This window comes from Lepeophtheirus salmonis, chromosome 3, assembly GCF_016086655.4.
Source record: "Lepeophtheirus salmonis chromosome 3, UVic_Lsal_1.4, whole genome shotgun sequence".
NCBI classification, from domain to species: Eukaryota; Metazoa; Arthropoda; class Copepoda; order Siphonostomatoida; family Caligidae; genus Lepeophtheirus; species Lepeophtheirus salmonis.
In genome coordinates this window covers 29,709,696-29,727,513 of record NC_052133.2, presented here as the reverse complement: position 1 = coordinate 29,727,513, position 17,818 = coordinate 29,709,696, and positions in this window count along the sequence as shown.

Genomic DNA, 17,818 nt, shown 5'->3' with positions numbered 1-17,818 from the left:
CCATCTTCATTCAGCCAAAAGAGAAGGTGGGAGTCAATAGGTATTGTTAACTTCTGTCTGATCAAGTGATAACTGAGATGAAAGCTGAGTACAATTGTGTCAAGTTATTTTTTTAATAATACTCGATCCCTCAATCAGACCCACAAGACCCAAATTTTTTTAAAGAAGAGAAAAAGTCATTTCGACACCCTGGACCTCGCCCTCTAACTCCCCCTATATGAATCCTATCGATTACTTCTATTATGGGAAGTTAGAAAGGAAGGCCTCTGCAAATTCACAGAACAACACAAACTCCTTGAAGGCTTCCATCAATTTATACTTAGTTATTTTTCAATTAAAATTGATGTTCCCTTTTAATTTTTAATTGAAAATATGTTATCTTTTGTCCTTTAAAAAACATTGAATGTTTTGTTATGAGGAAAGAGCAGGGATTTCAATTTTGCTATGATCCAAAATGTGTCAGGAGAAGAGGAAGTTGGCTTTAGTGGGGCAAACCACTGAGAGGATTCGGGGAGGCTCTGGGTCATAATTAATAGCCAAGCCAACCTTTTGGTGACACATCTTGGACGATAACAAATTTATATCACTGCCCTTGCCTCATATTATGATTCTTCTTAATAATTATCTATCATCCCGGATGATAATTGATAACGGAGACTGTATAGTGATAAACACTTCTTCCATTCGAATCGCTGTCATGCTTGTTTATATTTTTCTTATAACATTATTTATATTACAGTGCATATTTTATATCTGGTTAGAACTCAGTATATAGTGAGATTTTGATGGTATTGTTTGAAATTTAGGAGGACAATACTATCATTATTTAAACAGAAATAACCATTCACTGTTTCTTAAAGGATTAAAGATTACATATTTTGATTTAAAAATTCAAAAGTAACATCTATTTTAATCAAAAGCATACAATAACGACGTATAAATACTATTTATTTATAAATTAAGGCAAAATATCCTGGAGGCAAAGTGGCTGCGACGCAAAAGTACCGGACACCAAAATAAGTATATGTTTGCAAGTTTGATAGACATTATATCTACGAACTCAGATCATTACGCTCGCTAATACGTTTAAATTTTTAAAATAGGGAGAAATAATTAATTAAAGGACTAATATCTTGCAGGTTACTAATCTAAACTTCTTATTGATGTGTATGCTCATGAGAATTTCGACAACTTTCATATCTCTACTTATGATAGTAGAAATAAGTATTATACCACATACATACATTCTTAAGATCTTCATGAAATCAATTACGTTATAATAATTTTTTGGAAAAAATAATTTATTTTAGACCAGCTGTTTACTTATAAAGGACTGCGTCTATTCTGTTTGTCAGTAATTATTTGCCTAGTTTGACTTGAATTAAAAAAAACGTTAGGTTGAAAGACTAATTACTGTCTTACTACTCTTTTAAAGTAGTCGTTCATTTTGAAAGAATTGTTCATGAACAACACATTACCAATGAAAATATATTCAACCATTACATAACCCTTGGATAATGATAATATTAACAGTTTGCCCCGAATAAAAATGAGATACAAATTTATGTAAGTATAGGTATATGTACCAGGTGGGAGAAGGATAGCCATGACGTGGAAGGAGCTTAACACCTATTACAAGGGCGTATTAAAGTTATTAAAATAACTACATAAATCATCATATTCATATGTGCCATGTATTAATGTACGCTAGCTCTGATTATAGAGGAATTTTAGATACATTTTAGACTATACAGTCTCAAAACAAGTCTTCAATCAAAAATTGAAATATGAATAGTGATATTGTCTAATATTTGGCTGAACTAGTACTGAAATTATTTTGTTAAATGTGAGGAGAAAAGAACACTGATATACTAGTATTACTATTAACTAGTACATTAATTTATAGAGCAAAATATACGAATTGGGCGGGGTTAAGACCTACGAAAAGTTTAAAAAGTAGTGCTCAGACATTAAGCTTATTAACATGGTAATGTACAAATATTTATATGAGATGTTCTAGATTAGACGTCCTTATTTAAACTTATTTAAGTACTTATCTGATTACTAGCAGTAGTACCCGATATTGGCCGGAGTTATTAGGTGTTGGCTAGAATACAAATTTTGCTTGAACTATATAAAATATTACTTCCCAAGTAATTGTCAGTGCTATTTTTCCTTTTTCATGAGCACACTCACACGAAACTACTCAATAATTAAATCAATGTATGTATATTCTCGCCTCAAGAATGAAAAAATAAAACTTAAAGTGATATAAAAAAATTATATGTAGGGATGACTGACGAGTACTTTTGTCTTAAGAGCGCTCACTAGTATAAACCAAGAAAATTCATTTTAACATACCATAGGTTATATTGCATAATTCAAATTTCAACAGATACGCACATTAATTATGATATGATACATAAGAGACCAATATCAAAAGCAAACTGTTACTGTTACACATACACACATCTGTCATATATCATTAATAAGACTACACTATTATTCCTTATATCAAAAATATCTATATGATTTACATTAAGGGTCACTTTACACAGTGCACCCTCTATACACCTTCGATGCTATATGAACACGCCTACAATATAATTTATATAAAGTACATCCAGTGACTTGTATTCATAGAGACAAAAAGACATAATTTGCACTATTAATATATAATCTAAATTAAACAAATTGTGGCTTCAGGCTTGACTCGGACTAGAATTAAAAAGACTTGATACTTGGCACAGACTTGTAAATATCATGTAACTGTGCATTTAGACAAGACTTATACCTTTAAAAAAGAACTCAGCATATAGCAAAGGACGTATGTCACTTTTTGGTATAATTAACCTCGACAGGACTCACAGACTCGACTTAAACAGCTTATGATTAAAAAATTTCATACTTTGCTTAAATATCCTAATTATACTAACTTTTTCTTAAAAAAATAATTAGGGGATAATTTTGAAAGTGTCACCCTGTATATTTTTTAAGTTAATATATTAATTAAATTGACTGTCCACAACCTAGTTTTTTGGAGCATTATTTTATTCCTTTAGTAATATTTATGTGTTTAATTAACTCTTTGTTTAAATATTTCTAAATACGATTGTCAAATATTGAGAATAGTTTAACTGCTATAAATGAGAATAAAAAATATTTATCTTATTATTTCATAACAGTTTCTTATACCAATATATTTTGTAGAATATTAGTTTCTTTTAACAAATGAAATAAAAACATTAATTCATTTTAAAATTGATGTATTTATGAATTAATTTATATGTATAAGCAATTCAATATTCTCAAACAATGAGGACAAATTTTGCACGTTATACAATGGGTACTACATCATAAAAAAATCTTTTGAGTAAATGTATTGTGAAAAAAGGAATGGAAAACACATACAGAGTGCGTACGCCGAAATTCCGGTTAAATTATTTCATTTTTGTTTTGTTTTTTAAAGAAGGAAATATCTGCTTAAACTTTACTATAGTCGTTATTTATGAACAACATTGCTCCGTTTATAAAATATTGACCAAACCCTGATGAAAAATGAGTAAACAGCAAAGTAAAAGTTAAAAATTCATGATTTCTGCCATGCACATTTGTGTAAAAATAGTGTTGATTCTCCTTAGTTAGGACTGAAGATTTCTGTACAGTTAAGTTTACTCTCAGTCTGATCCAGTTCAGGTCTACATGTCAGTCCATAAAGCTTATAAAATTCGGTCCTTGATGACGTCCTCAAGTTTATTTCTTCTTTTTTAAGTACGTTATAATGCTAACAGTACCCAAGACTGATAGGACCAATCATAAGATGAACTGGATCAAATAAGTTAAAACTGGCAAATCAGGAATTACGAAGAACACTCTAACTTCATCAGTATCCGGGAGGCTATGACTAAAAAATAGTTTAAATAAACCACTAACCTTAATGTGACCAAGAGGTACTTCAAATAAGATATTAGTTTGGATTTGTATATGAAATCTATTTTCAAATCATCAAAACAACATCTTTTGACGACATCTTTGAAGGAAATAAGGTTAAATAGGTATTTCAAACGCAATGAGTCCACTGTAAAAAAATATTTAACAAGAAGATATTCATAGTGAATGAGATGAGTATTTTTTTATATAATCTGCAGAGTTATCAATTACAACTTTTTTCTATCAATAATGTTTGATAAAATTTCATGAGAATCTCGTCTTAGAGTTTAAAAAAACGATAAATGTAGTTCAAAGAATAATAGCTTTTCGCTGTTCTTTAGCGCATTGCAACCAAATAATTCAACTGATACATAACAAAACTTGCAAGTACGCAAAATTGTTTACTTACATCAACAAAGAATTTCCTATTTTGATTACATTGACCTTAGTGCCCTTTTTATAACTTTTATTTTGAGAAATATACAGCTAAGTTTTTTTTTTAAAGTCAAAAATTTCTGTTAAAAAAATGCGAAAAAATGTAGTTGTTGTCACTATTATATAAAATTGACCTCTGTGGTCAGTTGAGGCCGAGAGCAGTGACAAGTTAATCAATATATATATATACTAAACTCCCCCTTACTTCTTGAAGAAAGGATATAAAATTGAAACGGATACCTATTACAAGGAAAATACTATTCTTCAACAGCTTATGGACCACTATCTTGAAGGAAACTATGTGTACTAGCCGAATGGTTCTTCCTTGAATACGCCAGCAAAGACTCAAAAATTATCTCAGGAAAAACATGGCCAACTACTGAACAACTTCATCACCTTACCACAACCACTTGGACTATTTCTGGTGAGACCCCATTGAGACAAAGACTAATTCTCTATCTAATTCAAATATAGAATTCTTCAAGATTAGTATGTCAAAAGAATTGATCAAGCATCCTAATGATGCTCTCATTGATTTTCGGTTTCTTTTCTTTTATCATACCCATAATACAAACAATTTTCATCACTATATATAGGTATGAATTTTGTTTAATGATGAAAATATTAATTATCTCCCCCAAAAAGTTGAAGGGAGGCTATGTTTGTGCCTTAGTTTGTTTGTAAGTGGAATTATGGAAAAAGTTATTAAACCGATTTTGGTAAAATATGAAGGAAGAATTTATATATTGACAATAAGGGCCATTACATTTTGAGAGATCAAGGTTAGAAACGCATAATCCCCCATAACTTTTGAACTAATTGAGATAATTAATTCCAATTAGAGTCATTTTGTAGATATACCTATAATAAAGGCACTGAATACATATTTTAATGAAAACATTGCATATTTCAAAGTAGGTACTAAGAAACTGTCATTGGGAAAATTGCCAGTGGAAGATTGCCCAAGAGAAAATTACCAGTTAAGAAAATTGCCTATATTTTATTCAAACTTCAGCATGAATAATAACATATTATAAATTCACTTAATAATATTTATTACAAAAATTTCCAAATATTTGTTTGTTCCATCCCCCAAGGGAGTACCTTTTAGTGTGGATAATATTATTGCAATACAGGAGGAAGTGGGGGAGGGGATACATAGTTTAGGGCCTCTTAAAATATGGTTGAATACTTTCCTCCCTCGGATTGGAGAGTGTCCCATCGGTAGTGTGAGATTGTTAAAACAACCGCCAATACATCCAAGAAACCCTTCTAACATCACAAACTAATTCAAAGTCCTCGGGTTGGCCGGAGTCTTGGAGGTAGTGTAGGATAGTTAAAAAAACCCAAAAGCATCACAATCTTCCAAGGAACCCCTCTAATTACCCCCGGGCTAATCTGAGGGTGAGGGTATTTAACCATATATTAAGAGGCCATAAGCCTTTTATTCCCTCCCCCTCCTTACCAATCCTCTCGATCCATTTCTTAGAAGATTAGATTGAATTTAAAAAGTAGTAAAGGAAACTGTATAGCAATAATATTACTCACACAAGAAGGTACTCCCTGGGGATTGAAACAAACAAATATGTTTAGATATTTGTCGTAAATAATACTAAGCAAATTTATAATGTGTTATTATTAGTTTGAACAAAAAACGGGCAATTTTCCTCAATAGCAATTTTCTCCTGGGTAATCTTCCAGGCAATTTTCTCCGCAACAGTTTTCTGTGCACGGTCAAAGTTATACCAAATCTCAAAAAATGTTCAACATTGCAAACTTTGGACTAATAGAATACAGCACAACCGAATTGAAGATTTTAGGGAAAACGATTTTGAGCTCTACTGAGTCAGCATTTTAGTAAATTATGTTTTATGGCTTAATGGATTAGTAAAGACAAAATATTATGTTATTTTAATGCCAAAAAATTCTTTATTTTTAGGTCATTATAACTTCTTTATTTATGGCTATTTAAAGACAAAAATAAAAAAATAGCAAGGAAAACAGATTAAATATGACTAAAATGCATAAAACATATTAGCTTAATAATTTTAACGTCTATTTTCACTATAATAAACATTAATTATAAAACACTTTTATCAAAATATTTCTCGTTAAAAAAGTGTGGACTAAATGAGGGATAATTTGTTTTCTATGTAAAGAGGCTCTAATGATATTAGATAAGAGAACAAAAGTATGTTTTACACCTAGAAATAAAAGTAGAAGAAAAAATTGGAAATTCGGTATAATAGAACATTTTCACTGCCGTCATAAATTACATGTTAATATTAGAAGATGTTATCCCATAGTTGCCATATTTACAACATAAAATAGACAAATTTTCAATAAATTTTGATGAAACTTCATACAATTCCCTAAAAATTAAAAAAAAAATTAACATCTGCATTGAATACTGCATTATGCCTATAATGAATAGTGATATTTGAATTAAATCAAAGTAATATGTATTGAGAATCCCTATAAAATGACTGCACTTATAGGGGTAAAAAAAAGCCCTTATACTCCAAGTACAAATATAATTTCAAATCTTTCTTCATCATTTTATATCCAGTATGAATATTAGAATGAGTCTGATAAGATTTTCTGGGGGATATTCTAAGTATAATTAGGGATGTCAAGAATGACTAAATTGCAGTGAGCGTAAAAACCCCGCCAAAGAGAATGTTATAAAAATATTGTATCTTTGAGGGACAACATATCTGCTGAGAGATAGCATTATAAACTATAGTGCTCATTTCTCCTTGATTTTTACAAGAGAGCGAGGATAAGGTGGGAGTGATACCTATGGTATTACTGAATTAAGAACATTTTCCCATTTAGTTTCTGTTTTAAAATTTTCATGTTTAAAATGAAGAAAAAAAAACTTTTTTAGTGACATCTATATAAACAATATAATTTTATATAAAGACTCATCCAATATCATTAAAATAAATATATAGTACTTTTTACCAGGTATCTAATTTATTGTTATAGCTGATTTCAATTTATTAAGAATTTCTATGCTTGATATTGGAAATATATATAAATAAATTTTTATTTTATAATCATTGAGCTTCGAACAGATGTTTTATTTGTCTGGCAACTTAAAACCACAAAATTTGAAGGCATATTTAACGTCTAGGATAAATAATCAATTTATATACCAAAAAAAAAAAAACATTATAACTAATTGACGATAAAAGAATATATTTATAAAATTTATTAATTGAAATAGAAATATTTCTGATAGAGATTGCATGATTTTAAAAGCAAATAGTTTATCCAGGTGTTAAATATTCCATGACTGACAAACAGATAGATAGTTAGAAAGCTTCATTTCGTTAAAATACTATAAACGTTCTTTTAGAAAGTTAAATTACTGAGTGCTCATAAAAATTTAAAATAAAACTTTTAATAGCAATTTAGTTCAAACAAATTGGTTAATTTACCTACAAAGTTGTAATGTATAGTATATGGATGATATTAAAAGAAAATCACTCTTTTCATAATAAAAACCATCGAAAATTTCAAAACTTTACGCCCATTAAGTCACCTATAAATGTTCATAAAAATGATTCAAACATTGCAATCATATTATTTTAAATCAAAAAGTATACTTTTAAACTTTTGCTACTCATATAAAGTGCAAAAATTTAAATTTAAAATATTTAAATCATACCTTAATAGGGTTGCTCAATTTCTGGGAAATTGGGTGTGGCTGGATCCAAGGAAACACATTTTAAAAGTACATAATCCCGTTAGTAAATAATACATACTGTGAAATTTATGTATCTCTTTTTATGTTCTGAGAAGAAGCAATTCATTTTAAGCTAGTCGTGCATGGGTTGTTTTTTAGAGTCCGCAGGCTCTGCATATAGATATTTTGTAACCCGATCCGACTAGGGAAAAAAACAAAACTTAAATAGTATGAGATAAATGAGCTACATTTTTGGTATATATGGGGGTTCTATAATTGTGAAATAGTCCATCGGACCCAAGGGCTAGTACTCAACACGTATACATTATTAAATCCATATAACTAATTTTATATAAAAATGAGACATCTGAAATGTCACGTTATAAAGTTTAGAAATCATTTACTTGACACGTAAATAATGATGTGTCAGATATTTTGCTTGATTCATGATGTTTACTTCCAATATATGTATAAATAGTTCTCTAAAAAAATAGGAAGATTCAAGTCAAAAATAAGTAAAGAAACTCTCTAAACAAATTATTAGTACAATTAGAAACTTATATATAAACACAACGGTAGGCCATTCATTTATATAGTCATCTTTTCCCTTTTAAAAGATAAAAGTGAGTATAACATCTATTGTCGTAGATCGTGTTCCCTAAAGTGACTCAAAGCAAAGAGGCGCACATACAAAAAATAATTATCACATTGAATATTCATAGGAATAAAATTTTGAACATCTTTTTACTTGTTAGAGATATGATGAAATAAAAGTTGATAAATAGTTAAGGTCCTAGATATCTCATATGTGGAGAGAACAACTGTTGAGCATTTGTAGGCGAATGAGACTCAGTGCTTGGGATCTGAAAAAGGCGTATATTGGGGGCCAGGCGTATGACACTACTAATAGCATGCCATCTAACATTAATGGTCTGCAAGGAAGGATGAAGATAGATGTTCCAACAACATAGTATCGTTTTTAATATTTTTATTTTAAAGAATACTTTCATTAAATTCAAATAGTATAATATATACTCATACCTAAAAAGACGCCTGTGATAGGGTTGATATTGTATTTAAATAATTTCATTAAAACTTTGAGCTTTGAATTTCAGAGGCCTGATTTTTTATATGTAAATATTTGACTATTTAAATCTACTGAACACTTTTTTCCCCAAAAAAAAAAAATAATAACTGGGAAATGGCCTTTTGAACTTATTTTATGTCGTTCTAGTAATTTCTCAGCTCTTCGACCCCTTTTGTAGTGGGCCAGCAACATGTTTCTAGTATTATATACCTGATGTGTCAGGTCTAAAAAGAAAAAAAAAAAGAATAGTTTGAATGTGAGATTGTTTTTGTTTCATCATTTGAAACATTTTGATGGTTCGTTGGGCTGTATAGTATTTACATGCTCTAGTACTGCTTCATTGACAAGGTATCATTCATAATAAAAAAATTAAACCGAGGGATTCTTCAATATGTAAGATTAAACATTTAGTTAAATTAATTATATATAATCCAATAAAGCTTAAATTATGCAAAACATAATTGTGAGATTTCTCTTGAATTAATTTAAGCCCTAGAAATCCCGGCAAATTGGTATCTTAGGAGAAAACCACTGGTATTTATGTTATGTTAATATTTTTAAATGGCTATGTAGATTGCACATGTTTACATGTGATATGTAAGCATGATGTAACTGTTTAACCCAAAAATCTTAAATGTGATCATCTTTTCCATTCCGGAAAAATTGAAATACTTTAAGGAAAGTTAAACAATAGTTTAAAAAAAATATAGATACATATGAAGTTTGTATAATTTATTAATTTAAAAAAGAATAAAACTTGTTAAAGTTTAATAGTTATAAGGAAATTATCAATAGAAACAGCTATTTTATACTTTATTCATATTTTGATATGCATTAGTGTTGTTCAGTAAACTGGTACTATAGTAATAACGGAGAACTAACAAATTTAAAAAGGTACTGGACCATACTTGTTATTGAAACCGTTACTTGATGTGTCATTACGTCTGACAAAATTGTTCTGTCAATTAACTATTGAGCTTGAAAATTATAGTTAATAAAATAGCACATAAAAAAAATTATATTTCATAACATCATCAATGTTCTGAGCCAGTTCCCTTCTTCAATTCTAAACAAAAATGATGTATTGCTTACACCACCTTTTTTTTCAAAAATAAACATAAAAAAAAGCCCTAAATCATCTGGTAGTTACCAAATAAGTTATTCATACCAACTGTTATTTATCTTTAAGTAGGCCCCGACTATTATTGTCATATTATTCCACCGCAATTGTAAAAATAAATTACATATGTACATAATATTAAAATCCTACATAGTATTTTATTCGGTATTGTAGTTTAATAATGCGTAGTGATATTTTAGTACACTCGTATATAAATACATTTGTATTTATATATGATATCCAAAATTTATTCATAGAAATAATAAGATGGCCAAAATATACTAATTAGTGTTGGATTTTGGACTGGAAATGATAGACTGGTCTGAGACCGTCATATTTTTTGTTGACCAAACTTATTCGGTCCAAAAAAATCCCGCCGTTCTTATATGTATACAGTATTTGTTCTAGAACTTATTGTGTACTTTTGAGATTTTTTTTGAAAATCATGAATTACATTTGATTTAGAAAAAAAAATGGCCTCTCATAATGTATGAGTACAAAAAAAATCGATCCATAAATTGTGACAAAAAAAATGTGTCAATAAAGTAAGACCAAATCAAGATTGGCATACAAAGTAAGACCGCAAAAAAATCAGTCCACGTTCTGGACCGAAAAATCGGTCCAAATCGTTCTAGAAAAAATCACTTAAGACCGAACCGAAAAAAAAATTGGTGCTGGCCCCAGTCTTATATGTATACAACGACGAATCAACAAGAAATTGTATTCCTGTCCTTTTAAAAACGGAGCATAAGTGTAGTGTACCTAGTGAAAAAAATCGTGTATTTAATAAACCGGAAGTTTGGGACGAGTTCAATTTTTCCAACATTATAGTTGGCCAAGTTGGGCCCATAAAACTAGGGTCTGGTCAGTCTATAATTTTCAGACCCAGTCAGGTTTCATTTTTTTTATTTTCTTGGTGATTTTTTTTTTTTGGAGAGGCCTCTGATTGGGTTTTAATTGTTTTGCTGGTTTTTTTCAAAAGGTTGTAAATTCCTCCTATAAGTTCATCTCTGATATACCGGCAGTGGCCTTGGTTTGTCTATAGTGTTAACCTCTTCAAAGAGGTGAGTTCTGTTTTTATCATCATTATTTATTATTAGAGACATTAATGTAAGACTTTGGGGTGTAGGGATGTGTGTGCTTGCTGTGTCAGAGGATGAAATTAGTCCCAAATTATTTGTCTACAACCCAGGTAATAATTGGATTTATTAGTATAAAAATAAGTGCACATGCAACGGTATACACTATACATATATTCGTGCAGTTGTAATATTTTTATTTTGTAACACTTGTCTACAGTTTTCTTTTTGTAGATAGTTCAATTTTATATTTTGAATTGGGTATGAATGTTACATTTCTTAATTATTTTTTATATTATTAGAGGTATTTACATTGTCTCAGATTATACTACATGCCAAAGGCAATTAATATAGCTTTGTGTAACATTATAATATTGAATATACATATTATTGCCTAATATTTGGTATAGGGTGCCAAATTGATTCGGATTGGCCCTTTTCGGTTGCATGGTTGAACACAATACCATATAAATGAAATTTAAAGACAAGAAGAAAGAGTAGGGAGAAGTGTCAAACGTCATCCACTTGCCTTTTTTTGATTTTTCAACTGGCTTTGCCTGAGGCATACAAATGAGTAACTAAATCTAAGTAAATCGAAGATAAACCTATAAAATCGACTACAATTATGTATTAAAAGACTCACAACTGCGAATTATAGTTTAAGACAAATGATTTGAATTTAATATTGCAATAATAAATCCTCCACGACTTGCTAGGCCCATTCATCAAGCTGTGTATGCTACCAGTTCTTAAAAATAGATGTCTCTCTCTCAAAGTTTATTAAATAATTATTGGTGGGAAACTTCCCAAATATATGACGGTTTGATTTCATATTGTTTTGTAGTTTCGATAAATTAATTACCTTGGATTGGAGTTCACGATGAAAATCTATATGTAAGTGTAAATTATATATTATACTTTCCCCAAAAATAGAGCAAATAAAGTAGGTATGTTACAAAATGCCGATTTACGGAGAAAAAAAACTTGCAAGAGGCGTGCATGGAAGTATAGAAGTGTTTTGGTGATTCCTATTCATTACTTAAATGGCAGAAATCAAATTCATTTCATTTATATTTAATGTAGATAAATTCTTAATATTTCACTCAGTTTAATTTTTTTTTCAATCCATTGCTTTGTTTAATTGCACTATTTCCTGGAATATAAGTCACCTCAAGATAGCCTTCAAAATTAAAAATACGATGTAATGGATCCAATAAAAGTTATAATCATTTATATACATATATAGTATGTTATAAAGTTTCTATTTAATCTGATTATGAAACGTATATCAATTTAAACCCGACATTAGCACCTTTAATCTTTATTTCTGCACAAAATGAAAGTAATTTTTTTAATTTTTAACCTATCTTTTTTTCAATAATTGTAATATATGTTCTGGAGAGTGTGGGAAGATATTCATCTACTCGAATTTCCTACACCAAAATCGGTGATGTAATAAAACATGATATTTCTAAATAAAACAACACAACTTTCTTAAACATCAAGAAAATTTAAATGAAATTTTCAGGATTTACAGAATACAACAACGTGCAAAAGTTGATATTTTTAAATACCTATAAATATCAAATTTGACTATATGAATATCATCCTACGTTCTTCAGACAGTTAATGTTAGATATTGAAAAAAAGAGAGGTTAAAAATTAAGAGAAAGTACTTTCATATTGAGTAATAATAAAGATTGAAGATGCTAATGTCTGGTTAAAATTTATGTATCTTGCATAAACAGATTTAATATAAACTTAATAAGATACTAGATAAATAAATGCATTAACGTTCGTTATACCTTTTATTTGATCCTTTATACCATATTTAGGATTTTAATCTTATGTATACATATAAGAGAGAGATTGTTCGTGTGTTTTAGTGGCAATGTCCTTTATACATTCTCACACCATTGAACCTAGGAGGCTGAAATTTTGCATGGGTCTCTCTTTTGAGCTGGTACAGGCTACGAGGGGGGTATCGATTTTGGGAAAGGAAATATAAGGGGAATTATGCTATACCCAAAACCCAAAAACCGTTTTTTGTAGCTCAAGGAGACTATATAGGGGGTTGAATTATTTATCAATAAGTGATAGCGTTTCCAAAACAACTTTACGATTTACTACGTTTTCTAAATTTATTCAAAATCGAAAAAGTTATTGGCTAAAAAAGAAATCAGTGAAAAAAAAAGAATTTGAATGTAGTTAGGATATTGTGCCTGTACTAATGCTATTTTAAATGGAGGAGGTTCTCCTCTTTATAGCAGTAATTCATTTTCTCCTTTCAAAATCATAAAACTGGTAGCTGATATTAACAAGGGTCTTAATTCAATAATACCGTATCTCTCACTCTCGCCTTCTCCTCGCAATTTCACAAAGACTCCATCTCTAAATATAACTTCTTATTTATCAAAAATAATATATTATTGAAATAGGCATGTCGTACGAGAATAGACAAAATAAATATGGTATTCTTGTGTTAGCAGGATACCGCCGCAGTGTATGCATGAGAATTGCTTTTAACGACATTTTTGTGTTTTTTATAGTCGAATAAGTATTGAAAAGTATGGAAATATAGTTGCAAAAAGATTGGTATTGTAACAAACCTAGTGTATAATATAACATAGATTATTGTGAGAAAAATATCAGTACATATAATTTATTCTCTACAATATGGAAATAAGGTTGTATAACGATGAAATAACATATTTTAATACATAGTAGGGTCTTATAATTATTTATATAATTTAACTAGTTATTAGAGGGATAAATAAATAAAAAATCAGTATGGTTTAAGACATTTTATTTCTTGGTCTAAGTTTGACATACTATAGTTAACTATTTTCTTAATATGAATGAAAAATAGGTTTTTATTCATATAATATTAAATTGTTTAGGTCCTCAAAATGGCTCACGTCACAGAAAACACTTTATATGTACTCAAATATATTTATTGACACTTTGTTTTTTGTGTAGAGAAATAATATCTTGAAATAAATAAAAACTATTGGGGTGCTGTTCCTGTTTTATTACTTTTATTTTTGTTCAATTGTAATTTTCCATTCTTTTGTGGAAATGTAATAATTATTTCTTTAGACTCAAAATAAGCAATTATCTTTGTAAAAGGACATAATATAGTTCTATTACAAAGTACATAATATTATTTTTGGTATTAATCACTACTTACAAATGTGCTTCGTCAAAAATTAAAGCAATTTTTCTCAATATTGAAAAATATAAAATTACAAACTAATATCGGAACGTTTAAGAAAACATACTCCACAAACCTATTACTGGATTGTATAGTATTTCTTTTAACATCTTTATCTTGTTTTAAAATCTTGGGTTTTTTTTAATAATAATTAATGCACTTTTATCATAAAATATGTCTTTATATATTTTTTTTAATGTTTATCTATTTATTGGTTGAGAGCCAAAATGGTCCTATTGGACTTTTACAAAATAATTTACGAATAAAAACACTGTAAGTAAAATTATAGTTATAAAAACAAATATAACTATGAAATTGATGAAGAAATATATTAATATAAATAATAGGTATTGCCTTATAGAAAATGTTCATAGTCCAGAGGTTCCTCTCACTTATAGGGATTTTGTTCCATTTCGTAATTATTCTATTATAAAATCTATATTTTTATAAATTACGATTTGGCCCAGGTGGGTCCAAAAAATCCTTTGTTAACTATCAGGTCTGACAGTTTTTGTAAAATATTTATGAACTTCTTTTAGTTCAGTTGTTGACACTTTTTGAAACCTTACTATATATCTAAAACTTTGTCAAACACACCTTCGGATATATTATTTCAGTTACTCGATTGTTCTAGAAAGATAATATATACCAATTGAAAGACTTCTATTAGAGAATTGAGATATATATATTATTAATCAAAAATAGTTAGCAGTAATTTTAAGTAATATCAATAAATTAAATTGTTTAATTTTGGTTAAAGTGACAAGTATTTTATATAAATACTCAAAATGCGAATACACTTTTTTATTTTTATATATAGGTTATCTGAATTATCCTATAAAAGTATTTCAAATGCCATATATTACTCCTTTGCAACAATCATGTGACTCAAATACCATTTCAAAAGACGTGTACAATATAATTAATTAATTATAAATCGAATTAGTTTAGTAATTATTTATGTTGTCCCCTGTATTAAGCCCGATTAAGTTTAAATGATTGGGACTTATTTAGGTTTCTTTACCTTTGTGTTGGGATACATAAATTTATTGAATTGGTAAAAAAGATGGTTTTTACACAAATAAATGTCACGTAAAGAAGAAATTGAGTAAAAATAAAAAATTACCTCGAAATTATCTAATATTTTATGAAAGCTCATCATAAAAAGATTTTGATTGTCGTACAAATTTCTATTCTCGAATTGAATAAGAAAATACACGCATTTGTTTAAAAAAATTGGGATTGTTAAGACCCCAGCAAAGTAACAATTAACTATTAGTTTTTCATATTAAAGTTTTTATGCAGTTCATAATTAAAAAAATAAATAACCAAAGGAGTATTCTTAACCAATATTGTTGCATATATGCCAAAATATTATTTCAATTGGTCTAAGAAAATATTTTTATATTAAATTAATTGCATAAACTAATAAAGTCTTTAAGATGACAATTTTACTAAATTAATTCTAAATATATATAGCCTAAAGTTAGCCTTAATTAGTATTAAATGATAATACTAGCTACAACTTGTACAAACATATTGTTCATATTTTCACGCGCAAACGGCACTGTCTGACTCTTCCACTCTGGAAGCAGTTTAAAGGATATCGTTATATTAAACAAAACGCCATCATTATAAGGATGATGATCCAAAACGGATAAATATTATCAGGGAATGACATTATAGTAGATCTAAATTTGTGTATAATGTTCTATATTTTTGGTGGTAAAAAATAAAAATAATATATAAAAATATATGATATCTTTATTATTTAATAGTATTTTAGAATTAAAATAAAATTCTTAAGTGATCCCAAACATTTATTTTATGCTCAAATTGAATTGTAATATGTTTAAAATTCTCTACTTGCGCTATCAACATCTTTTAATTCGATATTTTAAATATAATATTTATTACTTATTTGAACATCAAAAGAATGACGTTCCATTTCATAATTATTGTTGAAGAAACAATTTTTGTAGTTAAATATTAAAGTTACATTTATCCACATTTGTGAATGAACGAACATATTTGAAATATATATATTTTTTTCTTTATTATTTTAATCAGCCTCTTTCCCTAAAGACACTTTAGGCATAAACCGTAGGTGCATTCATGAGAAGAGAACCGTTGACGATATTTTATTTAAAAATGTATACTTTTACTTTTTTTTCTCTTTCTACCTCAGAATCATTAATCAATCCATTTATAGAATTGAATAGGAAAAAACACAAAATTTTGTTAATATAACTATTTGTGTTTTTTTCAATCCTATGTTAAATTTTCAATCAATAGCTCTTTAGTAAGATTAAAAATAAGGTATGTTTCTTATTATACGTAGTTTTTATTAGATGGATTGGAAACAGAGTTTCTTATAATTCATCTTTTCTTTTTATTTGCGTTGGATTCAAATATTAAGGGGGTTAACACATTTATCATGCGTGTATAAATTTGAAACGAACCAATCGAAAATTTATTTTGATTAACTTTGTAGATACTCATATTCAAATCTCAACAAATCTCCCTTAAAAAATAAAAAGGTACTGTGATTTAAAATGTGATGACAAATTAAAATTTGGAAATGCGAAAATGACTAAAGAGTTATTTTCTCTTGCACAATACACACAGTTCGTCCAATTTTTTTCTGAAATTGTTGTAAGACTACACTGAATTTGAAGATATATTTGATTGACTTTGTTTTCCATGAGCTATATTTAATTCAAGTGAATGTATTTAAACACCATAAGTTCAACATAGGATATTACACAGAATATAACAATGATATACCAGTTGATATATTGACAAAAAAATCCCTTTGCACACCAGTAGTGTTGTGTCAGTTCTAATTTAGGAATGAAGACTGCAGTCCGGTCCAGTTCAGTCCTACATTTCAGTCTTAAATACTTATAAAGTTCGGTCATTGATGATGCCACTCATTTTTAATTCTTCTTTTTTATTATAACTTTTAGTACTGTGAAGCTGAAGGATCAACAGTCTTCAGGACAGGACCCAAGTTCTGATAGTCCTAAGACTGGACCGGGCGAAATATTTATGGAATGACACAACACAACTGTCTCTCAAAATTAAAACATGAATAATTTCTTTTTTTAAATATTTTTAACGTAGGGATGTCAAGATATTTCCATATTGATGGACAGATCATTTTCTTCAAAAATAAAAAAGTTTTAAAGGCTTAAAGCTGTTATTTTCAAATGTCAAAAAAATGATGATTTTTAGTAGCTTAAAGAAGATTCAAACT